The sequence below is a fragment of the Balaenoptera physalus genome (genome assembly GCF_965194825.1).
Source record: "Balaenoptera physalus genome assembly, chromosome: X".
In the NCBI taxonomy this organism is placed as follows: Eukaryota; Metazoa; Chordata; class Mammalia; order Artiodactyla; family Balaenopteridae; genus Balaenoptera; species Balaenoptera physalus.
Genome location: NC_138903.1, coordinates 32,321,076 through 32,336,090, shown reverse-complemented (window position 1 = coordinate 32,336,090; position 15,015 = coordinate 32,321,076). Strand labels below are relative to the sequence as shown.

The 15,015-nt window shown below is 35.8% G+C and overlaps 1 protein-coding gene and 1 long non-coding RNA gene across 2 annotated transcripts in view; both read right to left on the bottom strand.

Annotated features, from left to right (window-relative positions):
* The window catches only part of LOC309652562 (melanoma-associated antigen B16-like), a 44,684-nt gene extending 34,504 nt beyond the window's left edge, over positions 1-10,180 (bottom strand). The window contains 1 exon segment of the mRNA XM_082446629.1: positions 8,812-10,180. The gene's annotated coding sequence lies outside the window, so the exon portion shown is untranslated.
* Positions 1-15,015, bottom strand: part of LOC309652666 — an 857,026-nt gene that overhangs the window by 119,172 nt on the left and 722,839 nt on the right. The gene's annotated exons all lie outside the window — the stretch shown is intronic.

Here is a 15,015-nt window from a genome sequence, read left to right as displayed (position 1 = left end):
AAAGGCTCGACATCAGAAAACTTCTGTTTAATGTCTAAATAAAATGTTTAATGTGAGCACAAAAAGTTGTTCTTATGTTAGGCCTATATTAAAGCAAGATAGAAATAGTTTTTATAGTCAACAATTCTGCCACTCTCTGAAATAATACACTTTCCAGAAACACATTTATTACCAGTTGCCATCTTTAAAATGAGAAATTCAGTTCAAAATTTGATTTCTAATATTATGTGTGATATGAAGTACTACTTGCCCTGTACCTTTTTAGAAAGCAATGCCAACAAAAGTATTACCATTTAATTTTGCATTTTCATTTAACTTTGGGAAGGATATTTATTCTATCCACCACATTGTAACAGGAAAATTGCACATCTTGTATTTCAGAATTTCCTATTTAACTGTTATTGCAAAAAGAACTTATTCAGAAGTCAAATAATTCATTTTCAATGCCTTAAAATATCCCTTTGAAAACATTTCAAGGTAAAGCCAAGGTTATATATTTCAATCGATTTTTAGCCTTATTCTTTTTCTTAAGACAATATTCCATAACCAAAATAGTTGGCCTGAGAAAGGCTTTTTTAAAAAACACAAAGCGTATATAATAGGCTTATTCCATTTTTACTTTTATAAAATATATTTTAAATATTATTTTCTAAAATATCAATAAATCAGTAAACTTTCTTTTTAATGAGAGATTTCTCTCTTGAATATAAGCCACACTAATTTTTATATCTTGAGCAAGCCATCCTTTGATTTCTGTCATTTAAACTGACATACAGCTATTTCAAGGCTTCCAACAATATTGTAACAACAAAGAATCACTTTACATAAAATCTAGTTTTAGTTTGTTTTATGTATCATAAGAATATGTACTATTGTCTCAAAGATGTAGCTTTTGAAAAATCAAAAGCCATCATCAAAATATGATCACTTTTTATAATTCCATGTTACGTGAAGAACAGACTCTGAATCTTCTACCTACTACTTCCTGTCTCTGGGACCTGGGCCAGGTTATTCAACCCCCCTAAACCTCAATTTCCTCATCCATGGAATGATAACATAAATACTCCCTACGTCATCAGCTGTTATACCATCAATGGATGATAGTGCTATGAAGCCCCTAACACAGAACATGCAGAAGGTACTAAATAAATGCTAGGTCTCCTCATTATTTTACACCATCAAATAAACATGACTTCAGCTCCCAATTATGTCATTCTCTGGTTGTGTGACCTTGGGTTACTAATTAACCTCACTAAATGTCAGGTTTCTTATTTGTCAAATACAGATAATATTTAACCTTTCAGGATAGGTATGGGCAGTAAATGAGAATAAGTGAAATGCACACAACTACTAGGGCTCAATTAATGTTTATCACTCTTAGTTAACATGCTAACTCCCATCTCCACCCCATCTCTGGCCCTCTCATTTGGTAACACAGTCTTTTTCAACATGGAAAAAAAAATCATGTAGGGGCATCCTTTGCATGCTAACACTGGGTTAACTGAAATTTACTCTTTAATTTTTAAATAAAGTAAGCCCTAGAGAAAATCTATTTGGAAACTGGCTTAGAAGATGCATGGTACAAATGTAAATCTACCACTTACTTGTACCGCTGAAAAAAACTCTGTGTATCATTTGAAGCTCATGAGAAATCTGCTTATGATGATCAGTTTCACTTTTTCATGTGTTCTAATAACTAACTATTAGAACAACACATGGCTCCTTTATTAACAATAACTACTAACACTATATCTGTATCTTATCTACTTTACTAATCCCCACAAACATTTGATATAGGTAAGATTATTTCCACTGTTTTAAAGAGGAGGAAACTGAGGCACAAAAGAGCTTAAGTGAGTTGTTGACATTCACGTAACTCATCAGTGGCAAAAATAAGATTTGAACCATGGCAGTTTGTCTCCACAGTCTTTGCATCTATGTGCCATATTGTCTCTCTTTAATGTTGAAAGAAAGCTAGTGACCACAGACCACAGAAAATTATAAGGTATTATCTAATGTAAACTTCTGCTTTTTCTATCTTCTTCTCCTCACTATTCTCTTCTTAGTTTGGCAAACAAACACCTAAAGGGAATAGCCAGATGGCTATACATCCCTTTTATGAAAACTCTCTAACATGATATAAGTATATGGTAGATTTTGGACTCCGTTTGTTTTCCACCCTCTCCTAGCTTGTCTCAATAAGAAAGCCAGGAAGCGTAATGTCAAGAGTTTGGCTGAAATCAAATTTGTATTTTGCTGTATTGTTCCTATTATCAGTGTGGTCTGTCACATAGATGTAGGAGCATAAAAACCAATCAGGTGCCACTAGTCTTTGAAGTATCGGTTGGTACAAACCATTTCATGCTTTTTTAGAGGACAAGAATGGTTTTCAAAAGCAGGGCTTTGAAGAACTTCAGAGAGAGTAGAATAGGTATGCTTGGATCCTGCCATGGTCCTCTGGACCCTCCTCTTTGCTTTTACCATCTCTGCTTTCTCAGGTGGCCCTGATGTCTTATGATAGCTCTAGCCACCTTCAGGATGGTGTTATCCTCCAGAGCTTGTGAGCACTAGAACTTTTCCTCCTGCCCTTGTCCATCAAATCAAGATGTATACCAATTGTAACCCAACATCAATTCAGATGACCAGCTAGAGATAAATTCATTCATGTTAATAAATCAGTGAGTGATGATGTATCCTGCAGTTTCTGTTTTTACATGAGATGATCTGTCCTTTATCTGCTAGTCCACCATTGGCCTCTAGACCAACACCTGGCATACAGCAGCAGGTATCCAGTCAATATTAAGTGAAAGAAAAAATACAGTTCAAAAATAAAATTGTTTCTAAATATTAAAAGATGTATTCAGTAGTGCAATAATGGGAGGGCAATAAAATACAAGAACACGATCAAGGAAAATTTGTAAACTTGGAGAAAAGCATAAATTTGACAACTGCATCTACTCTGTCCAGCTGAAGCGAAAGACAGTCCTGCAATTCTAGTGTTTACTGTGAAACCCACATTTAACTGGCACACTATTAATTTGTAATTCTTGATCATGTGTTAGGGACATAGTTCTTCTTGGGAGTGCAAGACAGGCTGTAGATGCTCTATTGAATATAAATTCAGGTTGCTTTAGGAAGAAGGTTCTAGTGGCTGATGACTCAATCCTGGACATTCTACTTAAAGTCTTTATATCTGAATGTTGAACTGCCAATATATGTTTTGCAATTATATTGAGTAGATAAAACTCTTTGTGTGTGTGTGCATGCATGCATGTGTGTGTATATGTGTATGTGTGTGTGTCCTGCACGGCCAATCAAAAAAAAATTTGTGACTTATTTCAAGCATCTTTTCTGACCACAATGGTATGAAACTAGAAGTCAACCACAAAGAAAAACAGAAAAAATAATGAACACATGGAGACTAACAACATGCTACTAAAAAACCAATGGATCAACAATGAAATCAAAGAGGAAATGAGAAAATATCTTGAGACAAACAACAATGAAAACACAACCTTACAAAATCTATGGGATGCAGCAAAAGCAGTTCTAAGAGGGAAGGTCATAGCAAAACAGGCCTTCCTCAAAAAAACAAGAAAAATCTAAACTAAACAACCTAACCTACCACCTAAAAGAATTAGAAAAAGAAGAACAAATAAAACCCAAATCAGCAGAAGGAAGGAAATAATACATATCAGAGAGGATATAAATAAAATAGAGATCAAGAAAACAATACTAAAAATCAATAAAACCAAGTGCTGGTTTTTTGGAAAGATAAACAAAATCTACAAACTTCTAGCCAGGCTCACCAAGAAGAAAAGAGAGAGGACCCAAATAAACAAAATAAGAAAGAGGAGAAATAATAACTGATACCACAGAAATACAAAAAATCATAAGAGAATACTATGAACAGTTATATGCCAACAAAATGGACAACCCACAGAAAATGAACAAGTTTCTAAAAACAGCCTGTCAAAATTGAGTTAAGATGAAACAGATAATTTGAACAGACAGACAGGTCACTAGAAGTGAAACAGAATCTGTAATTGAAAAAAAAAACAAAAAACAAAAAAAAAAACTCCCTGCAAACAAAAGTCCAAGACTGGATGGCTTCACTGGGCAATTCTACCAAACATACAAAGAAGAACTTATACCTATCCTTCTCAAACTCTTCCAAAAGACTGAAGAGTAGGGAACATGCCCAAAGTCATTCTACGAAGCCAACATCACCCTGGTACCAAAACCAGACAAAGACACTACTAAAACAGAAAATTACAAGCCGATATCTTTGATGAATGTAGATGTGAAAATCCTCCACAAAATATTAGCAAACGAAATCCAACAATATGTAAAAAGAATCATACACCATGATCAAGTTGGACTCATCCCAGGGTTGCAAGCATGGTTCAACATACGCAAATTAATCAATGTGATACACCACATTAATAAAAGAAAAGAAAAAAACCACATGATCATCTCAATAGATGCAGAAAAAGCATTTGATAAAAGTCAACCTCCATTCATGATAAAAACTCTCATCAAAGTGAGTATAGAGGGAACATATCTCAACATAATAAAGCCATTTATGACAAATCCACAGCCAACATAATACTCAATGGTGAAAAGCTATAAGCCTTCCTGCTAAACTCTGGAACAAGATAAGGATGCCCACTCTCATCACTTCTATTCAACATAGTATTGGAAGTTTAGCAACATCAATCAGACAAGAAAAAGAAATAAAAGCTATCCAAAATGGAAGGTAAAAGGTAAAATTGTCACTATTTGCAGATGACATGATACTCTATATAGAAGACCAAAAAAATTCCACAGAAAAACTATTAGAACTAATAAATGAATTCAGCAACATAGCAGTATACAAGATTAATATACAAAAAACTGTTTCATTTCTTAAACTAACAATGAAATATCAAAAAGAGAAAGTAAAAACAAATCCCGTTTAAAATCATGTCAAAAAAAATTAAAATACCTAGGAATAAACTTAACCAAGGAGATAAAGACCTATACACTGAAAACTATAAAACATTGATAAAGGAAACTGAAGATGATTCAAAGAAATGAAAAGATATCCCATGTCCTTGGATCAGAAGAATTAATATTGTTAAAATGACCATACTACCTAAAGCAATCTACAAATTTAATACAATCCCTATCAAAACACCCATGACATTCTTCACAGAACTAAAACAAAAAATACTAAAATTTATATGGAACCACAAAAGACACAGAATTGCCAAAGCAATCTTGAGGAAAAAGAACAAAGGTGGAAACATAACCCTCTCAGACTTCAGACGATGCTACAAAGCTACAGTAATCAAAACAGCATGATGTACAGAGTGAAGTAAGTCAGAAAGAGAAAAACAAATACCGTATGCTAACACATATATATGGAATCTAAAAAAAAAAAAAAAGAAGGTTCTGAAGAACCTATGGGCAGAACAGGAATAAAGACACAGACGTAGAGAATGCACTTGAGGACACGGGGAGGGGGAAAGGTAAGCTGGGACGAAGTGAGAGAGTGGCATGGACGTATATACACTACCAAATGTAAAATAGGTAGCTAGTGGGAAGCAGCCACATAGCACAGGGAGATCAGCTCAGTGCTTTGTGTCCACCTAGAGGGGTGGGATGGGGGGAGGGAGATTCAAGAGGGAGGAGACATGGGGATATATGTATATGTATAGTTGATTCACTTTGTTATAAAGCAGGAACTAACACACCAGTGTAAAGCAATTATACTCCAATAAAGATGTTAAAATAAAATTAAAAAAACAAACAAAAAAAACAGCATGACATTGGCACAAAAGCAGACATACAGATCAATGGAACAGAATAGAGAGCCCAGAAATAAACCCATACGCCTACAGTCAATCAATCTACCACAATGGAGGCAAGAATATACAATGGAGAAAAGGCAGTCTCTTCAGCAAGTGGTGTTGGGAAAGCTGGACAGCCTCATAGAAACAAATGAAGTTAGAACACTCCCTCATACCATATACAAAAATAAACTCAAAATGGTTTAAAAACTTAAATATAAGACAATATGCCATAAAACTCCTAGAAGAGAACATAGGCCAAACATTTTCTGACATAAATCATAGCAATGTTTTGTTAGGTCAGTCTCCCAAGGCAATGGAAATAAAAGCAAAAAATAAACAAATGGGACCTAATTAAACTTACAAGCTTTTGCACAGCAAAGGAAACCATCAACAAAACAAAAAGACAACCTACGTACCGGGAGAAAATATCTGCAAACGATACAACCAACTAGGCATTAATTTCCAAAATATATAATCAGCTCATACAACTCAATATCAAAAAAACAAACAACCCAATCAAAAAATGGGCAGAAGACCTAAATAGACATTTCTCTAAATAAGGCATACAGATGGCCAACAGGCTCATGAAAAGATGCTCAACATCACTAATTGTTAGAGAAATGCAAATCAAAACTGCAATGAAGTATCACCTCACACTGGTCAGAATGGCCATCATCAGAAACTTTACAAATAATAAATGCTGGAGACGGTGTGGAGAAAAGGAAACCTTCTGTTACATTTCTACACTGTTGGTAGCAATGTAAATTGGTGCAGCCACTATGTAAAACAGTATGGAGGTTCCTTAAAAAACTAAAAATAGAGATACCATATGATCCAGCAATCCCACTCCTGGGTATGTACCCAGAAAAAACAAAACCTCTAATTTGAAAAGATACATGCACCCCCAATGTTCATAGCAGCATTGTTTACAATAGCCAAGACATGAAAATAACCCTAGTGCCGATCAACAGGTGATTGGTTTACGGAGAATATATATATACACAATGGAATATTATTCAGCCATAAAAATATGAAATATTATCATTTGCAGCAATATGGCTAGATTTAGATTATATTATACTAAGTGAAGGAAGTCAGAGAAAGACAAATATTATATGAAAGTAGTTATGCGTGGAATCTAATAAATAATACAAATGAATCTCTATACAAAACAGAAACAGACTCACAGACATAGAAAACAAACTTATGGTTATCAACGAGGAAGGGGGGAGGAAAAATTAGGAGTATGGGATTAACAGATACAAACTACTGTGCATAAAATAGATAAGCATCAAGGATTTACTGTGTAGCCCAAGGAACTATATTCAATATCTTGTAATAACCTATAAAATAAAACAATCTGAAAAAAAAAAAAGAATTTTTATATGTTGTGACCAGTTATTTACAGTTAAATGAAAATGTGATTTGATAAACTTTTCTGATGTAAAGCATTTACTTAAGAATCTCAGATATAGGGGTTTATTATAAACTATTTTATTCATACATCATCCTTTTTTTAGATACTCCTTCAAATTCAAAGCACTCTTCAAAAATGCTTTCCTAATATGTGAGAAATTAAATATAGCCTATTGGAATCAGTAGGGTTGGAAGATTCTTCAACAATTTTGAAACTTTAAAACTTTACATGGGGCTTCCCTGGTGGCGCAGTTGTTGAGAGTCTGCCTGCCAATGCAGGGGACACGGGTTCGAGCCCTGGTCTGGGAGGATCCCACATGCCGCGGAGCAACTAAGCCCGTGGGCCACAGCTACTGAGCCTGCGCGTCTGGAGCCCATGCTCCGCAACGTGAGAGGCCGCGACAGTGAGAGGCCCGCGCACCGCGATGAAGAGTGGCTCCCGCTCGCCGCAACTGGAGCAAGCCCTGGCACAGAAACGAAGACCCAACGCAGCCAAAAAATAAATAAATAAATAAATAAATTTAAAAAAAAAAAAACAACTTTACATGGAAGCTTAGGAAGCGATCACCACAGTGCAGTGGGGCTCCAAAGAGATGAGCACAACTGCATTCAATACTCATGAAATATACCTGACTAAGACATATTTGACAAGTTAGTCATGCTAGTGGAATGACTGGTGTATTAGACAGGATCCTCTAGAGAAACAGAACAAATAGGATATACATAGATAGACAGATAGATAGATAGATAGGTAGATAGATATACAGAAAGAAATTTATTATGAGGGATTGGCTCATGCAGTTATGAAGGCTGAGAAGTCCCACAATCTGCCATCTGCAAAATGGAGACTCAGGAAGGCTGGCGGTGTAGTTCCAGGCCAAACCCGAAGACCTGAGAACCAGAGGAGCCAGTGGTGCATGCCTCAGTTCCAGGAATGCCAGAGAACAAGGAGCACCAATTTCTGAGGGCAGGAAAGATGGGCGTTCCAGCTCAAGCAGAGAGCAAAGTCACCCTTCCTCCAAATTTTAGTTCTATTCAGGCCCTCAGTGGATTGGATGATGCCCACATAGAAAGGTGAAAGCAATCTCTTTCATTCAGGCTACCAATTCAAATGCTAATCTCTTCTAGAAACACCCTCACAGACACAGCTATCTAGGCATCTCTTAGTCCATTCAAGTTGACATATAAAATTAACCAGCACAAGTGGAATATGTTTAGAAAATGATACCACAAAACCATTGCCATGGGAATCAAAAAGTACATAGACAAGAAATAACAAATATAAAAGCATTTCACAGGTATCTCAAGTAGTTGATCAAGTTATATTATTTTTCTGGACTTTGTGGTGCTTACAGTATTTATCACCTTTCAAAATTTATAATTCGTTGTGATTTCTTTTCCCATTTTCATAGTCCTTTTAATACCTAATTTTTTAGTTTCAATTTTATATTCTCTTCTCTTAAAGAAGCTGTGCAAATCATACAAGTTTCAAGCGCCACAAAACCTGAATTTCTCCCCGAGTGCGCCTGATTACAAGTGTGAGAACAGCCTTACTTACCTTTGTTATAACATCCGCTGCATAGTTAAGCTCCTAAACAGAACTGCCAATTTTCCAGATACATACTGTGCTTTTATCTCGTAGCCATTTCATTGCCACTGCTGGGACAAGGATGGAACTAGGCTGAAAGCAAAGAGAGATGGTGTAGTTAAGTCTGTAATTTAAGTAAGTGACTTGAGAGTAGCGTAAATATACCATAGTAAATCTTGTAAAAATGTTGATCTTGATTTTACTTTTTCTTTAAGTCCATTTTGTAATACGTTTATAGTAGCACTGAATGACAATCTGTACATTTTAAGCTGTGTATAAGTTATTATTTATAACCAACAAGGAGAATCTATTATGTTCTCATCAGTACAGTGACAAACATTGAGTAGTTTAATATAGGGGATAGAATATTAGCTTTGAATCAGGCAGATCTTGTTCAGAACTGGGTTATACCTCTTACTCATTTTGCTTTGAGTAAGTTGTTTTATTCCTGAGCCTTTGTTTTACCCTCTATAAAATGCGAACTAAAAAATAGCTATCTTAAAGAATGGTTGAGAATGTTAAAAGAGATTTTATAAATGATTCCATTGCTTGGTTGTGACCCATGATAGGCATTGATGTAATACGTTCTGGGTGTTAACTATTATCAAAGATTCTTTCCATCATGGAATTATTGAGTCATTTTATTATTACTCTGTATCTGCAGGGGATGTCCCTACTTTACAGGCAGAAGCAAAGGTTTGCTTACTGTAGGCTACCAAATAATTCTTTTAACTTTGTCCTGGAAAATAGTTTTATGTTAAGTTACCAGTGAAGAAGACATTGTGAGAGGATCATCTAACTAGAATAACTTGTAACATGATAAGCAATTAAAGTTGCACCATTGTTTTGATGCCTAGCTTCTATACTAAAAGATTTATGGTATGTACTACTGTCCTATTCTTGGCAGGCCAGTGCTTGGTGCTATTCATAATAGCTTAGCATCAATTCACATAATTAAGGTTCAATGAATTAGCTGTAGCTGAGTAACACAATACACATTGTACCTATAAAAATATACTCACCATGTAAATACGCTTATAAAATATCTGTAGGGCTTCCCTGGTGGCGCAGTGGTTGAGAATCTGCCTGCCAGTGCAGGGGACAAGGGTTCGAGCCCTGGTCTGGGAAGATCCCACATGCCACGGAGCAACTAGGCCCGTGAGCCACAATTACTGAGCCTGCGCGTCTGGAGCCTGTGCTCCGCAACAAGAGAGGCCGTGAGAGTGAGAGGCCCGCGCACCGCGATGAAGAGTGGCCCCCGCTCGCCGCAACTAGAGAAAGCCCTCGCACAGAAACGAAGACCCAACACAGCCATAAATAAATAAATTAATTAATTAAAAAAAAAATATCTGTAGGTCAAGCTTATACCATTGGCTCAACTGTCATCCCTTCTTATAAAAGATTCTGTCTTAGCCATATTTGGGGTAAATGATTCTATCTCTGTGGCTACAGCTGATTGGATCAAGAGTGGACACTTGACAACCGGAATACCTCTCTGGGGAATTTGGAATAACATTTTAGGCTGTGTCTGCAGATATCAGACCTGCCATAATGAATCAAGAGTAGATTTGGCAGTATAGAAGTTTAAAGCTCTATACAAACCAAAGTAATGGGGTAGCAAATCCTAAGTATTTTCAGGGCAAGTCAGTGTTCAGAAAGGAGGCTGGGGTAGGCTTGCAGAATAAAAACAAAGGTATGGCACACTGTGGATGAGAGAGAGGGAAGATGATAAGGGAGTGTGAGCAAGAAAAAGAGCCAGAGAGTGAAAGAGTAAGTGTAAGACTATATGCCTGATGATTTTTTAGTTTCTGTAAAATTCAGCTACACTTCCAAATATTGGGCCTTGTAAGATTCTCCTCCTACTAGAGAGTAAAATAAATTCCCTATTTATTTTAAGTAGTTTGAGTGAGTGTTTTTTATAACCATGTGATTGCTAATTAGAATTCTAACAATTATATATTTCATATCTGTACAGGGTCTGAATCAAGCTAAGCAAGATATCTTTTGAAATATAAAAAACTGCTACTGTAATATGGAAGGTTTAATTCCTCTATCTATAGTAGTTTGCTATTGCTGCTGTAACAAATTATCACAAATTTTGTTACTTAAAACAACAGAAATTTATTATCTTACAATTCAGGAGGTCAGAAATCAGAACAGGTCTCATAGCACTAAGATTAAGGTGTCAGCAGGGCTGCATTCCTTCTGGAGAATCCATCCCTTGCCTCCCCCAGTTTCAAGAGGCTGCCTGCATTCCTTGGCCTGGGCAGCATCATCTCAGTCTCTACTTCCATCATCACATCTCCTTCCCTAACTCTGATTCTTCTGCTTCTCTCTTATAAGGAAACTTGTGATCACATTGGGTCCAGTCAGATAATTCAGGATAATCTTCCCATCTCAGAATCCTCTACTTAATCATATCTGAAAAATATGCCACATAAAGGAACATATTCACAGGTTTGGGGGATTAAGTCATAGGCATCTTTGGGGGAATATTACTCCACTTGCCACACCATCCAGGATAATAGTATTTGAATGGTTTTATAATCCATCTTTTCACTCATGTTTATATGCTTAAAATTATCAGAGTTTATGGTATGATAAGAGTAATAAATCTAAACTTCATAGTGTTTATAAACTTTGCATAACTGTTGGAGGGTAATATAGCATACAAAAAGATAGATGCTACCTTTAAATATATTTTAATGATGAAATATTTGGTAATCTTTCAAAGGAAAAATTATTGACTGGATGCAGCTAACACTGTGATCTTAATCATTACCATACGTCTTGAAGATACTTTTAAAATATGATATTTGTTATTTTTAAAAAATTAATATTTGATTTCCAGGTAAGTATTTACAATTTTGATCCCAAAGTGTTTCACTTCTCTGTAATACTTTGAAATATACAACATGAGTATCGAAATTAGACAAAGAAGACACTGGTCATCTATAATTCACCTTCAATTTATTTAGTCACCAGCCAGATATCTCTTGTTTTTTATGAAACACGAAATAGCATCCCTGCTTTTATGTAGATGTCCACTAATAATTTCAACTAATGACTGTATTTTATTTAGTAATTTTCCAAATTTTAATTCTTTCTACACTTACATCATGAGTTTTATAACTTCAGAATATTTGTTTGAATATTTATCATGCCTTTTTAACAGAATATTGTGCTATGAAAATATTAAAAGAAGAAAAATATTCTCCATCTTCCTGCTAAAGGTCCCAGAGGTATTTGTTTATTTAAAGAAATGAAGTTGTTGGCTGGGAATTTTAGCCAATATATAAGAGCAGCTCTAACACTCCATTTATTTTGAATGGGCTATTTTGTGGGTAAAAAAGAACATAAAATCAAAGAGTATTTAGGGGATATATATATATTTTTTCTTTTGGTATAAAGCAGAATTACTTAGAGTCCCATAGGTATTTTTCACAAAATAAAACTAGGACCATAGAAGACTATAGGTCAGTGAGGAACTTATTCAATCTTATTGGAAATTAAAGTAGACTGCATGTGTCAGGGTTCTCCAGAGGAACAGTACCTATAGAATGTGTGTGAGTGCATTATTTTATTTTATTTTTTTTAAAGCAATTGGCTAACTTGATTATGGAAGCAGAGAAGTCCAGACCCAGGAGAGCTGATAGTGCAAATTCCAAGCTGAGTTCAAGACTGAGTCCCAAGGCAAGAGAAGATTGATATTACAGCTCAAAAACAGCCAGGCAGAGGGAGAGAATTCTTCCTTACTTAGCCTTTTATTCTATTCAGGCCTTAAAATGATTGGATGAGTCCCACCCACATTGGGGAGGGCAATCTGCTTTGCTCAGCCTACTGATTTAAATGTTAATCCCATCCAGAAACCCCCTCACAGACACACACAGAAATAATGTTTAATCTACTATCTGGGCACCTTGTGGCTCAGTTAAGTTGACAGCTAAAATTAACCACCACACAGATTTTTAAAATATTCTGAAGATTGTAGAAAATTTAGTTGTTTGCATTTAAAATTAATTGATACTGCTTTCTAATAGTTCACAGTCTAATATGGATCGAGGTTGGGAAAGAAAAAGTAGAAATTCAAATATCTTTCTACAGTAGAATATGATAAATATCATGAAAACAGAGGAAAGTTAGGTAAATACATAATGCCGAATCCCAGTTTTAATAATGGTGGCCAGGGCAAGGCAGATGCTAGCGGACGTGGACTTGTTAAATTCGGCGTCCTGCATGTGAGGGTGGAAGAATCTGTCTTGAGAAGTTAGAGGAATTAAAGGATCATAGAACTGATGAGGGGCACCTGGCCTTGCTCTGAAGAATAGAGTGGGTAAGTACTTTGTTGCAATACAACCCAGCAAACAAAAAGGCACTGATGGACCAGAGTGAATTATTACCCCCTATGCCATACCTCAAATTTAATTCTACTCACAAGGGCATAGTAATACACACTGTGGCAGATACTGTTACTGTCTGGACCACATCTCCTCTGCTCACCTCTCACCTCATCTAAAGCTATAGTGGACTACACTTTACAAACTCCCAGGATGCCAATTTAAGGGCACCATTGTCTCTCTGCTTTTCTGCCTCAAGGCTTCCTCCTGACTGATGATAAGTCCAATCAGGGTTTTAGTGCTCTCAAGGAAACACATCAACCAGTGTAGGATGGGAGTCTGTAGTGAAATGCTCCAGCCTCCTCTCCTATGCGGGAAGCCAATTCCATAGGGAATTCTATATAATTCCTCATAAGGTACACAGGGAGACAGCATATTTGTTCCTGGGGAAAACCAGCTCCTTATTGGTTTTCCAGTCTGACATTACATTCCCTGCTCTTTCCTTTATCCTTCCATGGATAACCTGCCAAATAAATATCCTATTCCCTCAAATTGCTGCATGCTCTGCTCTTAGGAAGATCCAAACTAAGATACACACTCAATTTAATGCATATATTTCTACTGTATACAAAACTGTTTTATGCTCCTAATTGCCCTCTGAGAGATGTAGGATGTGGTGGGGATTGAGGGACAAGCTCTGGAGTTGTTGTCAACTCCATTTTACTGATGAAGAAAGGACTTTAGATAATCTGAGTAATTCTCCCAAAGTCACACAGCTAATAATAATTGGCAAAGTCTTCTTTGATGTGCTAAATAGAACCTTGGCAACACACAAAAAAGAATGAATCATTTCCCAAAGGAGTTCTGCGTGCTTTAATTTTATGTATAATTTCAATTTAATGTGTCAGATCTTGCTAGCTTAAAGTATTTCAGCTAAACCTCATTAATTTGGACTCCATTAATTTATGCTTTGTGATAACTTGTAAATGTAGGAGTGAAATTTATGTTCTCTGTAAAAATATTATTATCTAATCTAAGATATAAATTTTTAATAAGACCAAATCATTTCCTCAATCCCCACCTTGCCATCATCATTTAATGTTCTATGATATCCAATAAAAAAACAACAGACATTAGGCACACTGAATTTTAGGATTCTTTATTGCTCTCATAATGCTCTCCAGGACCATGAAATCAAGCTCTGCCCCATTTCAAGTTATATTCAGAGAAGGAATATAACTTTGTATATTTTTTCCAATTTTTAGTTTTGTATATTTTTTCCAATTTATTTTGTACATTTGTATGTTTTTTCCAATTTTTAGTTTTTATCAATATTTAATATGTATTTATACAGCACTAACTATATGCCAAACACTATTCTAAATGTTTTACAAATAGTAACTCATTTAATTCTTATAATAACCCTTTGAGGTAATACCGTTATCCTCATTTTACAGATGAGAAAACTGGGGCACAAGGAAATTAAGTGATTTGATCAGTGTCACACAACTAGTAAATGGCTAAGCCTGGATTCAAACTCAGGGAACTTGGCTCTGAAGTCAGAAGTCAGTGCTCTTAGCTACTAACAATGCCTTGATAATCTTTAAATCCTACCTCATTCAGTCACCATGACAACCCACATTCCACAATAAGCAGTCCTTTGTAAGGAAAAGCTGAAGAGGAGGGTTTTAAAGTACACTTTTCTGGGATGCTCTTGAGTCCTAATTCCAGAAAAGTAGTTAAGTTATTTAGGTACCAGTTGCTTCTAGATGCCTTCATGTGCCTTTTAAGACTTTTTAAGTCCATGTCACAGCCCTCTGATGAGGAAACATTGTGA